General features: G+C 32.8%; 1 pseudogene; it reads right to left on the bottom strand.

Moving 5' to 3' along the window:
- Window positions 1-6476, bottom strand: part of LOC113197017 (large ribosomal subunit protein uL16-like) — a 154326-nt pseudogene extending 147850 nt beyond the window's left edge.
- Between the last annotated feature and the right edge of the window lie 10930 nt (window positions 6477-17406).

Genomic DNA, 17406 nt, shown 5'->3' with positions numbered 1-17406 from the left:
ATTTTACATTTCAAATTCAAACCTAGATATTGCCGACTCCATGTCCTTCAATTAATTCGAATTCAACCTAATTAAAACCAACAAATATTTTGCCTGCTTTCTCAAAAGAAAAAATAAATAAATAAAACCACACAACAGATTTGCTTTATGATTTTATTATTTTTATTACAGATCCATCACTTTGCTTCCAAGACTTACTTACATCCAGTTATGCTATAATAAGCCACCAACTAATCAGGTACAAACTTCGGCCAAGTTATTCTTAAAATAGATATAGAAAGAAATATCTATGTTGAAAATGAAAATTAAAAAAAATAAAATTACCTCTGCGAGAGGTCTAGGTTTACAAGTAATTCCAGACCATCTTTCAGTAATGTCAAGAATGGAGATAACCAGGAGCTGGTCATACAAGTTCCCATTAAGACTGTTCTATCCCAACATCTCAACATAAACTAGGATAGGGACAGGGTAGTAGGGCTCCTACATTGGCAGCAAAACCTTGAATCCCAATTTGTGCTTCTCTAGCCCTGTGAGGCTGTCAGGAACTCACGTTCTTTACTCTCTGAGTAGTTTCTTCTGAAGATAGCAAATGCTCCAAGTGGAAAAGTGGCCTTAAATGTCAGGGATTTACTTCCCATATCTTTTTATTTCTTTTCCATATGTTATTATGATGTCAATAGGATAAATAGTAGATTACTGGTGTTTCACTGTGTTAAAGAACTTGTATTTATATTTATTCTGATTTTTCCAGTCATTATCAGTGAGAGACCAGGTCCAAATGATATAGTCTTGCATACTAGAGGTATAAATCCTGTGTTTTATTATTATTATTATTTTCAATTTTTATTTTTTGGCGGACACAACATCCTTGTCTGCATGTGGTGCTGAGGATCGAACCCCGGGCCGCACGCATGCCAGGCGAGAGCGCTACTGCTTGAGCCACATCCCCAGCCCCTCTTTTATTATTTTTAACTATAAAATTATTTCTTACGTAAAGTATTCCCCTTATGCCTTTGAAATCTTATGCAATGTAAAGCCCACCTTCAAAACGCAAGCCTAGTAGATTAGTAATTGTAGGGATACCATGTGGACTTTTAAATGAGTGTTTAAAATAATCCCTTTGTTATATAATTTCAATATGGCTGCCATCAATCTCTTCCTTCCTTGTTTTCACATGCCATGCTTTACATTGAGAAATGAAGCCTAAATATCTAACCCCTAAATCTGAGCTGGTTTAGTTCTTTGCTTCAACAAAAGTGCAATACCTATGAATCCTGGGATTTCTCCATAGAAGTTATTAGCCCCTGGGATATTGTGTAGAACCTTCTCAATTGATGCTGAGAACTGGCATTAACTGCAGCCATGGAAGAGCACCACCTTGGATATGCAGTCAAGTTTAATTTCAAAATGACATCTGACACCAATTGTAATTCTTAAAAAAGAATTGTCACAGAACTATGACAGTTAATACATTTTTTTAGCTACTAAATTTTGGTAAAGGTCAGTTTAGCAACAACTGATAATCAATATGTCCTCAAAAGCTTTATTATCAAGTGAAGAAGACACAAAACTATAGTCTAATGACCAAGTGTTGTAAATACAATGATGAAATTATACACAAGGAATTATAAAACATACTAAGAGACAACTTGAGAGAAGATACTAGGGACCTAGTAAAGGCTTTCTACATGAGTTGGTATTTAAAGTAAAACTTACAGGCAGAGTAAAAATTATCCAGGTAAAAGAAAACCAGAATAGCATTAAGGAAACTAAAAGTATTAAAGTTATGCTATATTCAAATTATTGGGAAACAATGGCTGAAAATGACACTGCATTGGCAGCTAGGGGCTGTATCATGAAAAGTTCTTCATAAACCAGCTTAAAGATTCCACAGTTGACAGGGTAGATGATAGGAAGCTACTCTAATCTGAGAGGCAGCATTGCCCAAATGGTCTTTAAATAAATCATCTATAAACTGCAATTGAAGAGAGAAGAAAAGAAAAATCGGGGTTAAGGCAAGGGAAAGAAACCATTGTAATAATTCAGAGGATAAAGAAGGAGGTCCTCACTTAATTATAGATGGAGAAATGAGATGTATTTAGAGATATTTTAGAGAAAATTAAAATTAGATTTGTGATGTATTGAATTTAAGGTCAAAGAAGAGGAAGAAATCAGGTTTGTGACTTCCATGCTTTTTACTTCATAATAGGGAAAAAATCATGTCCAAACTCATATAACATGGGAAAGATATTGGTTTGAAATATTGAATTTGAGATATCTATACAAAATTAAGTAGTGACATCTAGAAAAAAACTTGAATAATTAAATTAATTAAAATTGGAAAAGTCACTCATTTGTTCACTTTTTTCATTAAAGGGTTATGAAGTGATTGTCTGTTGTCAGGCCCTATTCTAAATTCTTAAATTAGAATAGGACACCAAGCAGACAAAGATTGTTGGTAGAATATATTCCAATAAGGGAGAAAATAGAAAATTAATAGCATATAAACTAATAGTAAACAGATAAAAATGGCCTGTGAATTTAGACAAAGTAGGTAGGAGAGGTAGGGGATCTATATGGAAATGTTTTAAAAGCTATCAGGGAAGAGAAGTTATTCTCAAGAAACAGTAAAAGAGCCAAAGGCAAAAAATAAAAGTGTGGCAGTACTCTGACAGGTCACGGACATTAGGAAATAAATTAATGGCAATTTTCATTTATATAATGATTGGTGAAAAAATGCCTAAGGATTTATATTACCTGATGGATAATTCTTAATTTTATTTTAAAATAACAAAGTCTTTTAATGTTTGGTAAAAGATGAAACCAAAATAGTAACAGTATTTTTTAACATAATGCAACATCTCTGAAATGCTGAGGCACTGCAAAATATATGAAAGAAGTATATCATAAAATCTTTTACCAAAAGAAGATGAAAACATATAAAACAGTCAACTAACACTAGAATCCACTACATAATTGAAAGCTTACATTTGTAATATTGGACATTTTAAATGCATTTTTTGATGTAAGTGTCATGTATACACACAATTTCACAAATGGTTGTTTTTACTCAATTTTGTAGATAGTATTAGCTAAAGTTTTTGTAATGTTACATAAGTTTCAGAGCAAAGGGAAAATTTGTGCCCATTGTAGCCACAAAAGGCTGACTAAACACAGAAATATCAATTTTCTTGTATGTGCATTGAAAAATGCAAGATTTCTAAATCTATGTCATATGCCACATTTTATAACTTGTTTTAAATTAGCTACAGTCATCAACCTGAAATGACAGAGAAAACAAAAGTAGATATACTATAAGTGTATCCTTCCCATAAAATGGAAACTCCTGACTAGCTAATGTAAGATAGGAGATACAAAGAGCTTCATGGATTTTCGTCTTTGCAAGGAGAAATGCTTTCTAGATTGCTGTGCACAGATACATTGCATAATATGACCTGCACTGTCATCAAATTGACTATAAGAAAACATAAGAGGGCTTTAATCCAAAACAAATGACTAAAAGGAATAGTTAGAATTATATTTAAGAAAAAAACAAGCAATTTTATGACTTTGTTTTCAAAGGCAAAGGGAGTAGCAGGGTATTGCTGAATTTGTGTTGTTTAGTTTACAGCTTTTATTTTTCAGAGCCATGTTTAATACAGCTTTGATTTATTACTGAGCTTGATTGTTCTCTACAAATGACTCAGCTTTTCTTATGGCAAGTATGTTGTAAGTATGCTAAGATCATCTGTTTTCATTTGTATCATAATTACAATACATTACTTACTTTAGATCTCTAAATATTATTGTCCTCTTCTATCACATGTTTTCTGGCAAAGTTTCATAAAATTTGTCTTCTTATTATCTCCTGTTACAAATGATATTCCAGTGCCATAAAATGTAGAAAAATAGAGTTAAAGGGAAAATGTGTGCCCACATAGAAGTCTTGTTGCAAATACCATGCATGATATCAGAATATTTTATTTCCAGAAAAAGACATTATTACTATTGCAAGAATAAATACCTGTTGAATTTGAAGTGATAAAATTGATATGATTATGTTTTTGTATTACTATTTCCTATGTCTGTTAAATATAACTTTTTATACTTAAGTTTGTTGTACTGCTTAATAACTGAGAGGTATAAATGTAACAAAACATGGTAGAAGATACTTTGGAAATAGAAAAAAATCATGTGTAAATGCAAAGAAAATAAAAAGTCATATTTAAAGAATAGGCAATAAAAATGCACATTTATATTATTCAGCGGCCACAATACTGTAAATTCATTTTCTAACTGTGTAGTCATGTGGAAGATTTTAAAGTGGTGCAAAATAAAACTTCCAAGAATTTTTTCAGTATGAATAACTGAAAAAATAGGGTGTTTTTTGTACATAGATAAATAAAAAAAGATAGAGATATATAAAGAAGAGATGTAAAAAAAGTAAATAAAACAGAGCTCCAAATATGCCCCAAGAAGTTATCCCAAAGATTGTCAGGCATAACTCTGCAATTTTGCCTAAAACCTTCCATGAAAACTTTTTTTCTATTTCTGCTAGAAAATAATGGGAAATTCTAAATATGGTTATGGTTGCTAGGGTTATCATTAAATGAATGGCACCATAAGTAATTCCACCTTCTTTCTATTGTTCTGCAATTTACTTATTATGCATAATCCACCTTTTCAAAAGGAATTTTCAGATTTAATGTACTTCATGTCTTCTATAGTTTGTAGGAAAAAAAAAACAACTCAAGTAATCCTTCACAAATGAATAAATATTTGTAGTTTGGGGATAAAAATAGATGTAATATGAGGTAAATCTTTAGGGATCCTAACTTCAAAAGTATTTCAATCCTTATTGTGTTTCATATCTTTTAAAAATGGATTATTTTCAGTGAAAGTTTGGTGGAAATTTTGTATACTGTGTGAGCAATTTCTCTTCATTTTTATGTGAAACTGAAGGGAAGCTCTGTCTGCCTATAGTTCTGGTTTGCATATCTTAATTCTCAGGGAGCATCATTTCTAGAAAAATCAACAAAAGCTAAGAGAACTAAAGTTACATTGCATGCCACTGGTGTTTCAGGGTGGTGGCCAATCCACACCACCTTTTGATCTTAGAACACGTTGGGGCTTCAAAGAAATGATACTTGAATATAGTTAAATGATGCAAAGTGAGTGAGAGAGTTTGCCAATTGACATTTCTTACCTCTTGTGAGGCAGCTATTTTTTTTTAAGCTCTAAAAAAAAAAAAAAAGAAAGAAAAACACTTTCAATCAGTCGGTCATCACTGTTTTTTTTTCACATAAAATCATAAGTCAAGAGGGAATTTTTATTTCTAGGTCTGGATGTGTATGGGGGTGCATACTTCAGTTTGGGAAGACACTAATGGAATATGCCACTTGCATTAAAAGAAAAATAACCCCTTTTCATTTATTTCTGCATATGTTTTCAGATTTAAAAAGAAAGCCCTAATTCGATAAATACACAATATCTAACTAAAACTATTTCAATAAGGTATTCATAAATGGGATAATACACATCTATAAATGATGTAAACAACTACACACATCTATAATAGTTTTTAAAACGTGGGATTTGACTAGAAAATATCCATTGACACTCTGCACCGCAAACTTTTGTTTAAAGCACTAGATAGGATATCAAGTCCTCTATCAATGACAACAGAAGGTTCCAGTGAACTATTTGTTTCATAACCCTGTCTCTAGCTGACTCTACTTCTCTGCAGCTCAAGTTGCCAGCAAATGCTGAACTGGAGCATGAGAGTCAATCTTTGTTTGGTTAACAAATTCCCCGAAAAATATCCCCCCAAACCCCCAGGAGCAGTAGTGATGTCATATCCGTTGCCCAGGTCTCCACACCTCCCTCAGCAGTTACTCCCTTTATCTTTTTCTTGGGTCAAAACTTTTGAGGTGGGCTGGCTCTCTAGCAGCAGCGGGGGAGAGGATAGACTGGGGCGCGCCGGTTGGAGGAGCTTCAGCACCTCGGCCAGCGCCCACTGCAGCCCAACCCACCCACTTGAGCTCCCCGACTCCCTGCTCTGAGAATGCCTGCGGAATGATCGCCCCCCAGGGCGGCTGCCGCTGCTGCCGCTACTGCTACCGCTGCTGCTGTTCCTGCTCCTGCTGCTGCCACCGCCTCTGCCTCCACTCCGCTCCGACTGGCAGGCAGAAAGTGCAACTGACGGGGGAAAGGTCTCTGCAGTGAGTGGAGTGGCTACATAAAAGAGAGTAAAGAGGGGGCAAAAACCCAGATCAGAATGCGGGCGACGTCCAACCTTCTCAACCTCCTGCTGCTGTATTTGCTTGCTGGATTAGATCCTTCCAAGGTATGGACACTATTTTGACTCTTGTTTGAAATAAATGTGCAATATGTAATAAACCGACCAAAATGCAAATAAATATGCCAAAAACCAGCACAGGAGACAGCTTTCAGCTACCTTGTGGTGTCTGGCGCATCCCCACTGCTTGGAAGATAACAAGGTGAACTACCGGAGGAATAGCTCCTCAAGGTAGAGTCCTGGTGTGAGTGGGGGGAGGGACCAGGAGCGAATATAATGTGTATGGGCAGCGGGCAATGCGGCTCTCGGGGGAATTTAGCTTATTCCGTGTCCAACTGCTTAATGTTCTCTCCTGAAGTCGGACGGGTAATGCAAAGGAGTTTGCAATTGAAACAATGCCATTTATAAACATTAGGAGATGGTGAACCGTTTCTTTGTTGAAAGCAGGGAAGCGTTTTCCAGCTGATGCTGGTCAATAATACTCCCATCGCAGACGTGCTGCGGTTTGTGTCCAAAACATTTGGGATGCTGCTTGTAACACACACGGCAAAACGGCAGAGATATACTCTGCCATGGCTAAGAGGCGTCTGTGAAAGGGGCTTGTGTTTGCTTCTTTCTTTTCATTAAGGAAATAAGGAAACACTGAGGAAGTTCTGATTTATCAGTGAAACAGGAAGTGAGAACCCTATCAAACTAAGGAGGGCAATAAGAAGGATGAGTCCTCTCCTAGCTGTTGAACTCTGAAAAAAATCCAGTACTGGCAATTAAAGTGATCACTAAGCTCCTTTGCTAGAAAGTCAGGAAAATATGGAAAAAAAATATTTTCAGAGATATATGAGAAAAGTCAAGTGTGGTAATTTCAAGGCTTTCAGCATTCTAAGAAAATCATAATTATCTGGAATAAGTTGGAAGCATCTGGGAAAAAGAATGAGAGAGCCAATTATTTTTATTATTTTACTTATTTAACGGTTCAAAAGCAATTTGACAATCTTGGGAAAAGGATGCTATTTATAAAAACTATCTAAAGCTGCATTTTGGAATATTGTAAAGTTGTTTTTGAAGCTTTACATCATCTGTGTAGTTGTTAGAGAAATTCTTTCCTTTCATAACCGAATAGAACTAAGATTTTGGCAACCAAAATATAATACTGTGGTCATTCTATTTCTAGGCCTAACATAGTATATAGTGAAAACTTAGAATCATGTCATATGTACTCACAATTATTTCTGTGCAGTTTCATATTTAGAGATATCTGATGAAAATAAAATCATTTTATTTCAAAGCTAAGGTTGTACTACACTTTCATTGTGAAAGCTTCACATGCAGCATGATTTCTATCTTAATAATCTTAATGGCATGCTTTGTTTACTAAGATGTGGTTCTAAGGCATTCTGCTCAGATGTTATAGTGTTGATTCTGCTTTCATACTTTTAAATCATTTCTTTTTGCCTCTGCAAGTGTAGTGCCATATTTCACTGCCAATCTTGAATGATTTTTTTTGGTTAAAACTTTTGAACCACATTCCATAATATAGCTTGCTTGAAACATTATTGATGAATTTTTTTAAATATCGAAATTAATTACTGAGTTCACACAGAAAAATCACTTAAAATAAATATTGTCATTCTTTGAAAATTCAAATCTGTGAAAGACTAACAGAGCAATGGAAGGGCATCAGAGGGAATGAGGAGGGGAAGGGAGAGAATAGTAGTGGGCACTGAAATATGCATTTGTAAAAGGGTTGATATTAATCCCACTATTATGTATAACTATAATGCACTAAAAATTTACCTATGTAGAACTTCATTAACAATTGAATGTATGATCTTATTTGTCTGATATCTTGAGTGCATACATATCTTCATTGCTTGCCTTCAATGTTTCCAAGATTATATGCATATATATATATATACAATCTTTTGTAAATATGGAGAATTCCCCAAATAGATAACCCATTCTTCATAAATATGATCTTTTTGAGTTTTGATGAGTTTATTTCTGCATATTAAGTGATATAAAACTTTCTAATTTTGTGAATGTTTGGCACAACTGACTTAAGAAATCCAGGGAAGGCAAGTAATATATTAACTTTTCAAACTGTCCTTCTAAGCTTCTAGATACTTCAACACAGTATACAAAGGACAAAATACAATATCTGGTTAAATACCACATATAACATTATCAGGAATATTAAAATGTAAATAACAATATTTAATTTTAATGGTATCAAAATTTTGAGGGTTTGTAGACAAAGTATTACTTTTCAAAGAATGAAAATGCTATTTTTGTATTTTATCAAACCATATTTGGTTACCAAACTATATTGTCCTCCTCAAAATGAATTACAAATTTCATTATTGTGTTCCCAAACTAATTTTCAATTTGGTTATTAACTACATATTTTCTCAGATTTTATTTACTATTGTTCTTAAGGGCTTAGATTTTTAAAAATTGAAATTTATTTATTTAACAACTTGGAATTCATACAAAAATTATGTCAGGGTTAAATTTAAAAACCCAACAACATGGTACCATGGAAAACCACATTTGTGAGGCAAATAAGCAATAATTTAAGCAATGACACTTAAATAAACAGAAATTCTAAACAGCTTCTTTTTTACATACTCTTATGTTAAGACTGTTATTTGTTATCGTAGAATTTCAAAAACATATTCATTTTTCTTTAACTATAATTCTTATTTTTATGATTGTTATAAACATATGTATAATCACACGTGGATAATCACAAACTGATAAAATAGACAGCTCTTAAAATTGAGCATTTTGTTTTTTTAAAGTATAGGATTCCATAAATATCAAATATTCAAAATCTTACTAAGTACCTTTTGTATTTAATATAGTGAAAAAAATAGTTTACTAAGAACAACACCAACTTTATCTATGGAAGACCACATAATATTTGCATTTATGATGATTTTTTTTCCCTGTGGTTGAAGCTTATAGATCTTATATGACAGTTTTGTTAAGTGCTTAGGTATCGCCATCTTATGGTTAGCTTGAAAGTCAATTTTATTTTTAAATTCAAAAGAAATGACAAAGCATCTATATTCACGATGAACTTACTTTCAGTGTGTACATACTTCCTTTTATGTCATTTAGTATATCAGAAAATTAGCAAGATTAATATTTTCTTCCAGCAAAGGAAAGCAATTCACTGCTAATTAATTATTTGTATTTTTGTGTAGACATATTATTGATTTTTCTCCTAGGAAAATTATTTCAATTATGTTTTCTTAATTAAAGTCTGATTAACAAGTTTCTAGTTCCTTGTAGAAAAACTCATGGGTATATCACTTTGCCTATTTTAAGAGCTGTCAATTAATTTCCTTTGTAATGAGTGTTTGAGTTATAGGCAATATGCCAAATCACCATTCAATAAGTAAAATTTTATAAACTGAAAACTTGCAGGAATTTGTTTATTGTTCGGTTTCATAGGGAAAAGGCTATTGCAGGGCAGGAAATTCCTGATGGTGGCTGCTAGATGGCATCTCTGTGCTTTTAAACTGAAGGCATTGAGTTCAGTAATGACCTTGATAGTAGGAGAGTGGACTCCTTTTTTCTTTTACAAGATTTTTAGCAGGCTGTTATTTGAACATTGTAACTAAACAGTAATTCCTGAGAATCAGCCATGAATTTCTCTGCTTTGCAGAACTGAACTATGAAAAAAGGAAGATGTAAACACGGCTGTGCTGCTTTCAATCAGAACACATACTCTGGAGTCAGACACATGGGGAACAGTTAAAAAAAAGGTGGTGACATGGGTATATCCACATATCATAGTGACTGTGGGACTTTAAAATAGTCGTAATCGTGTGCGAAAATATTGCAAAATGCCTTACCAGGGGACTATACTATACCAACTGAGGAAGCATTCACTATCTTCTCACCTAGAAATATTAAACTTCTCACCATGATACTCACTCACACTAAAGGCATAAAATATAACAATGACTCAGCAATAATGTCCAAAACCAAGCTGCTTTTTCTATCCAAGACAACCTAGGCAATTAGAACTCTTGCCTTAAATCAGAAAGTTGCTAAAAAATCATATAAATATGATGGGGACTAGGATAACATTAATAATTGTGTTGTTAAATGTTTTCTAATGCAATATACCATAAATGTCTGTATTTATTTTTTGGTATTGCTTAAGACAATAATAAAATATTTAAGTTGCCTAGAGGTTGCTTTCATACATGAATCTTGTTAAAGTTCCTTCTCTCACAATTTTTAAATGAAATTGAAAAAAAAACACACACACAAAAATAGCAAGATACATACTGAGATGATTCTAATTTCTTTTGAAATCCACCTTAAAACTCCATTTTTCCCTGAGTCTCCTGTGTGCTTGAGCCATTCTCTACAGGATAGGATCAAACCAAATTAGAACAGAGAATATGGATCAGTGGCATTTAGCAAGACCTATAATTATGCACTGGTAGACCCTGATATGATAAAAACTGGAGAGATCAAGGTAGTCCTTCTATGACTACCTTGATGAAAAAGCAGAAAGCTTCCTACTCTCATTTTATCTCACTCTCCTTAATCTAATTAAACTTTTATTTTGGAAAAAGTATATAGTTTTTCTCACTCTTTCTCCAGGCAGGTTGAAAAGGTTAAAATGATGAAGCTTTCCTTCCTTTGTCTTCTTATTCTCTCTTTCTTATTCTCTGTATCTCTGAAACTGACTATTGTGTTGATTAGTACGTTGTTGACACACCAGGCATATAATATGCAGGGTCTCTCATTTCTAATCCCTACTTTGCAAGTGATGACATATGACTTTGGGGAATCTGTGATCTCAGGACTCCATCCATAAAATCAGGAGTCTGGATCATCTTAAAACTTCCTTATTAAACCCTAGAATGACTCTGTTTAATAATTAATAATATTTGATCCATTAACCAGAAACTAATGAGTTCTTTTGTGAGGTATACTTAGTAAGATCATAGGTAAGAGACTTGAGGATGAACCTCCTAAATATCATGAAGTTTTATTTTTTTATGTTTGGCATTCAGAGCCTGAAATTTCCTATTTCCTACCACCCTTCTTGTTTCCTATATCCACATACTGATACCCATTCACCTATCAAACTTTGCTCTCGGAAAAAATTATTTATCAATCTAATGCTGAAAGCCAACATTTTCAACATCAGTTATAAGTCTGCTAGTTACGGAAAAGTTCTCCAGTGAAAAAGTAAAGCAAAAAGCTATTTCCCATATTGAAGGATTTGCTGGGTATTATTCTGAAGAGAGATAGGAGGTATTAAGAAGGGCTACTTATAAAAAGCAGTACATATTCTTTCGTGGACTCTTCCTAAGCAAGCACATTCTTGCAGATGTTTTCTAGAATTAAAATTATTAGAAAATCCTTTATTTTTGTACTGGGAACAAAATGAGACTGGGTAAAGCTGCAGCCTAGAGAGTACTGAAGCCAGGGGTGCTTAACAGCTTAACATTCTCAGCCCTTTTTATATTTTATCTAGAGACAGGGTCTTGCTAAGTTGCTTAGGGCCTCCCTCACTAAGGTGTTGAGACTGTATTTGAACTTGTGATCCTCCTGCCTCTGCCCACCAAGCCACAAGAATTACAGGTGTGCGCCACTACGCCATGCCTGAATGATTAATTATCCATAATTTTATTGAAAAATAAAACTCAGTTGGCTGTAGAGAATTTAATAAAGAAGAAATGAAATCAAAATGTTGTCTCAGTTGGTAAAGTGAGATTACAAGGAGACACTGGTGTTATCTGTGCAAGTATATACATGTAAATAAAACTGTTTCCTTTTGGCATTAAAGTATTAAGGTAATATTGAAAGTATTTAAACACTCAAAGCCCTGGTTTAAATGTAAAATATGATATTCCAATAGTAGTCCTTAAACATTTTAGTCTAAAATTGGTCCTCAATTTGCTCAATCTGTGCCACTTACCAATTAAAACTGCAAAGTATTTTTTTATGAAGTTACACCATCATGACATTTTTTAAAAACAATTTTTTTTAAATTATATTCATGAACTAGTAAAAAAGCAGAGGATTTCAAATTGGCTTTAAGTACAACAGCACAACTTTTCAATAGTCAACCTGTCTGAAGCTCTATTTTCATAACTAAGGAATTGTATAATGGGAATGGAACTATACAATTATTGATGATATTAATATATGTGAAAATTTGTATTTTAAACCATAAAGCTATAGTATATATTAAAGATACATGACAGTAAAAGGTGCTTCATTCTTGCTCTTACCTCTTCTCAACTTTCAGAAAAGTGAATGTCAAATAAACTTATCAGCACAGCCTCTCAGAACTAGCCTATAATTTATCCAAAGCTCTAGTTTAAATTTTTTACCTTAAAATTTATGCCATACTTATACAGAATGGGGCACTTCTTACAAATCTCTTAAGAAATAATGCAAGACCCAAAGAATGGTTCCATAATATCAAAGTTAAATCACACCAAGAAAAAAAGAGTTTTTAGACTAATCATAGACAATCATATATTTAACAAAATAATCTACCAAGAGATAAAACTGCTTTTCTGCCCAATGTGCAAATTATGGGCTTTTTGTGTCTTTCAAAGTATACCAATTATAAAGTAGTTTAAATTCTTGTGGGGATTCAAATATAAGCTTTAAGAAAGAATGTAAGAAAATGGATTTTCTCAAGTAACTCAAAATGTTCAAGGTAAAGAGGCATGGAGAAAGAACCACATTGTGTGTTATAGTTTTTTTTTTTTACTCTTTATTTCTTGTAATGCTCTCCCCCAGTCCTTTGTTTATACCTTTCTTCTCTCAATAGACACTTCTAGAAAGCCCTTGACATGGTCTTGACCCTCAGGTGTATTACCCACAGTAATACCACTTCTGCTGAAGTTGGTAATCCAATAGCAAATTCACCTGAGTAACTTAAGAGTTGAATATTTTCTCAATTCAACCCTTATAGATAATATGAAAGCTAGAAAAACATGTTATGAACTATGTAATATCTGAGGTAGAGTCTACTCATGAGTGACTAATATGCTAAAAATGTATAAGTTCAAATATACTTGTACACCAAACCATAATGAAGTTTCATTTATCTCTCTTACTTGCTGTAAGAGGTTACAGATAATTTTGGGTATCTGAGAGAAAGAAATAACTTCAGATCAACTCTGCCATGTAACTTTAACTACACTAATAATTATATGCAAAAGGTTTTTGAAGTAATCTTGAAAAATAGTTTCTTAAGAATATTTATCTTTTTATGGCATTAAAAACAACGTATGATAAAACATATACTACATAGCTATGCCTTCTGTCATTTCCATACCAAACCTTCAGAAGAATAAAAATAAGTTCAGAGAGAAGAACACAGATGCTGTTGTATTCATGATTTTACCTCTCCCTGAAAAGCTCTCTCTTTTGCCCATATGTTAAATTTTTTACCTATATTTTAAGATAAAATTCAAGTATCACTTCTTCTATAAAGTTTTCCCTGACACTTTTTTCACTTCGAGAAAAGCCAACCCTGATAAACTAAAACTCTAGTAAGAAAAGAATTGGGTATTACTTATCTTTGAATCTATGGCTATTGATACTTTCCAATCACTCCTTTTTGAAAAGAAAAAAGGAAATTTATTATACACTTACTACTTTCTTTTTAAATTGGTGTTTATTTTGTTTTACCTTCCCTGCTAAATCATAAAATATTTATTGCATTGTCTCTCTCTCATGCTAACTTCTAAGGACAGGCTTTGCTTCTTGGTCATTATCTTGTCCTTTTTTATATAACAACTAGTGCAAGATTTTATTCAGGTAAGATATTTAATAAATATTCAATGAACAACAAAAAATAGGTCAATAAACACCTAAAAATCTTTCAATCCTTGGATAAATGGCATATGATGATAATCTCAGTTTTTAATTCAGTCTTACAAACAGACTAGATTTTAAGTACAGAGAAATTAAGATGACTTTAATAACCTGATTTTCAAGGGCTTAAAACTTTTATATCAAGTTATTTATCTTGACTAATGTGAAAAAAGTCTCTTTTTTAAGTTTTGTATTAATTTCCTGCTCCACATTGCCATCCTTAGTGCTACATTTGATTTGTGGTAGTGCTCTGACCTTGAACAACCTAAAATATTCAAGTGAACAACTTGATGTTTCATGAGGCTCACTGGCAAGTTAGTCTATTCTTCTATTTCTTAGCTATTATATCCACTTATTACAAAGTTTTGGGTACTTATATAAATTTATAAGTCTAAACATAGTGTAAATATGCAAGAATAAATTTTAATACCTTTATTTTATGTAATGCCTTGGCTTTATTGGATAAGTCAGTATACTATCTGTACCTTTCCATCTCTCTTTAACAACTGAGTTATTTCTTTAAGGATCTAAAGTGTTTTATTGAAAGTCTTCCCATACTCCATATTCTTATACTAGTGCCACGTAAAGACAGACATTATTGCTTCAATATTTCTATGACATTACAATTTGTGCATAACATCACCATATATAAGAATTTGAATGATTAAAAAGAAATATAAGTGTAGTGAAGGTACATTTACCTAAATTATAACTTCTAAACGTTATCAGAGGTTTAAAAGTTTTATTATTAATTTGGTGGGTTAAAGTTCTGAAAAGAAATGTCAGTAATAACATTGTTTAAACAGTACAAGCAAACAGCTATCTAGATAACCCCAAGGAGTGGGCATAAATTGAATAGACAATCCTTTTAATTTTTCAACTAAGTTGAAGATGATTAAGAAGCATTATCCCATGATGGTTTAAATAGCATTACTAGGGGGACCAATTCCAGATGGCAGGATTTCTTCAAATAGAGAATAAGGATTGGAAATGTTGATTCACTGGCACCAAAATGTCACCAGTGAAATATTGCCTTACAAAAGAAATCATCACTTCTGGGAATGATCTATATCCATGCCTGTGTAGGGAACTGCTTACACTGGTTTTAGTATCAGTAGTATTTTTCACATAGTATATTTAGTGGGTACTGATTACATCTTTCTACATATTGTTGTAGTTAAAAAAAATATTTTCTGGCACCAGACTCACTGAATATTTTATTGTATTTGTTATTTATAGTGCTACATGTATATTCTGCTCTTTGCAATTTGAATGCTAGACAAAGAATAAAATAACTCTACTTTGCCATGTACCTTAAAGCACTCACTGAAGGAATAAGCAGGAAAACATGTGTAGAGAGTTACAGAGCTCATACCAAGTTGTAGCTATTGTAATATAATGAATCAAAACTGGGCAGAAGATATTGGAGAGGAAGGAATCAAGTGAATGGAATGAATTGACACTTTATTGATGGTTCCTTCCATTTGTGTAAGATCGCAGTGACTTCCCTGCCAAAGAAGAAAAGATTCCAAGTCCAAATATTTTTCTTCTAAAACAAAAATAAGACTCTACAAAGTGGAACAACTATAAATTAGTTTATGTGTAGCTTGAAGGTTAAAAATCAAATATAGTTAAAAGAAAGAGGAGTTGAGGGGAGGTATTTGTTTATACATTGGGGGTGGTTTGAAACTCTTAAACATGGAATATATGCTTGCTTATATGTAACATTTCAATGATGTTTATTACCCTCTACCAACAACACACACACACACACACGCACACACACACACGCACACACACACACACACTGATTGCATTAATTAATCTGAGACCTGTAAGTAACTATCAGCACTCACTTTTGAAAGAAAGTCTTCATAGTTCAACTATACTTTCTTAGTACAATGTAATAGAGGGAGAAAAAGGCAAGAAAACATTATTAAGCTCCTTTTCCTTTCCTTTTTTGCATCTTAATTTGCAGAGAGAGAAGCAATAGAAACTTGATTGCATTTTGTATATTTGTACATAATCATATTGGAAAAGACACCGGTTTTTCCTCTCAAGAGAGTCAACCTAAATAATATTAATTTAGCATATAAAATGAAGATATTAGAAGAAAGAAACCATATCAAGTCAGAGAATATCATACAGTAAGTAGGAAATTGGAAACCTCATGTTATTGCAGAGAGAATATTAAATTAAGAGTTAGGAAGCCTGGAACTTAGTGTCAGTTCTGCAGCTATCTAATAGTATGGCTTTGGGTAACTTACTAAAGTTGGTGGTTTTTGTTTTCTCATGTACAAAGTGAGCATTGTAAGCCACCAAATGCTCTTTTTATTTTGGTGAATCTTCCTAAAATGGTGTCCCTTTATTTCTCAAAATGTAGTTCATTATCCTTTCCCTCCATTTTCTTCTGCTCATGGCTTCCAAATTATTTAAATTGAAGGTAAAAATCTAGGCCTATTTTATTTTGCTGAAAATCAAAGTTAATGTCATGTATAAAATACTTGCAATTTGATTACATATGTATGCTTACACACATATACACCCAAATCTCAAGGATTATACTACATTTAACATTTTTATGTATTCCTTTTTTAGCTTTTGCAAATTTAATTGAAAGATAAGCTAGTAAATGGCATCGTGTTTCTACTGTTTCTATTTTACAAACATCAAAGCAAAAGAGACTGATAGAGTTACAAGAGAATAGATCATCTATTTCAATTCTGAAAGAAAAAACAAGAAATCATCTTAATAACATAACTGATGAATGCTTAACTAGCTTCTTTCTACATGTTTCTGATATTAGGAAGTAGGAATAATCAAAGTATTTAATTTGTTTTTAATCAGAAATAATTATTTAAAGTTTTTTTAAGTGAAGCTATTTTCTACTACTATAATTATTCTCTTCGCTAAATATAATTCTTAAAAATTATGAATTTAGTTGAAAAAATATTCTCCCAAACTTGTCTACATTCTAATTCCCAAAACCCATGCATATATTACCTTAGACAGCCAAAGATGTGCCTAAATTAAGGAACTTGAGATAAGAAGATCATGATGGATTTTCTTAATGGATTTAAAGTAATCAAAATGGTTCTCATAAGAAGACTGGAGGCTTAGAATCAGAAAATGATGAGGGTATGACAGAAGGAGAGATGGGAGAAATACACTGTCAAAATAAAGAAAAGGGCCACACAAGCTGATGAATTCAGGCTGCCTTTAAAAACTGGAGAGCCAAT

The sequence above is a fragment of the Urocitellus parryii genome, chromosome 11 (genome assembly GCF_045843805.1).
Source record: "Urocitellus parryii isolate mUroPar1 chromosome 11, mUroPar1.hap1, whole genome shotgun sequence".
NCBI lineage: Eukaryota > Metazoa > Chordata > Mammalia > Rodentia > Sciuridae > Urocitellus > Urocitellus parryii.
The sequence above is the reverse complement of the archived record's forward strand: the minus strand, read 5'-3'. Positions and strand labels throughout refer to the sequence as shown.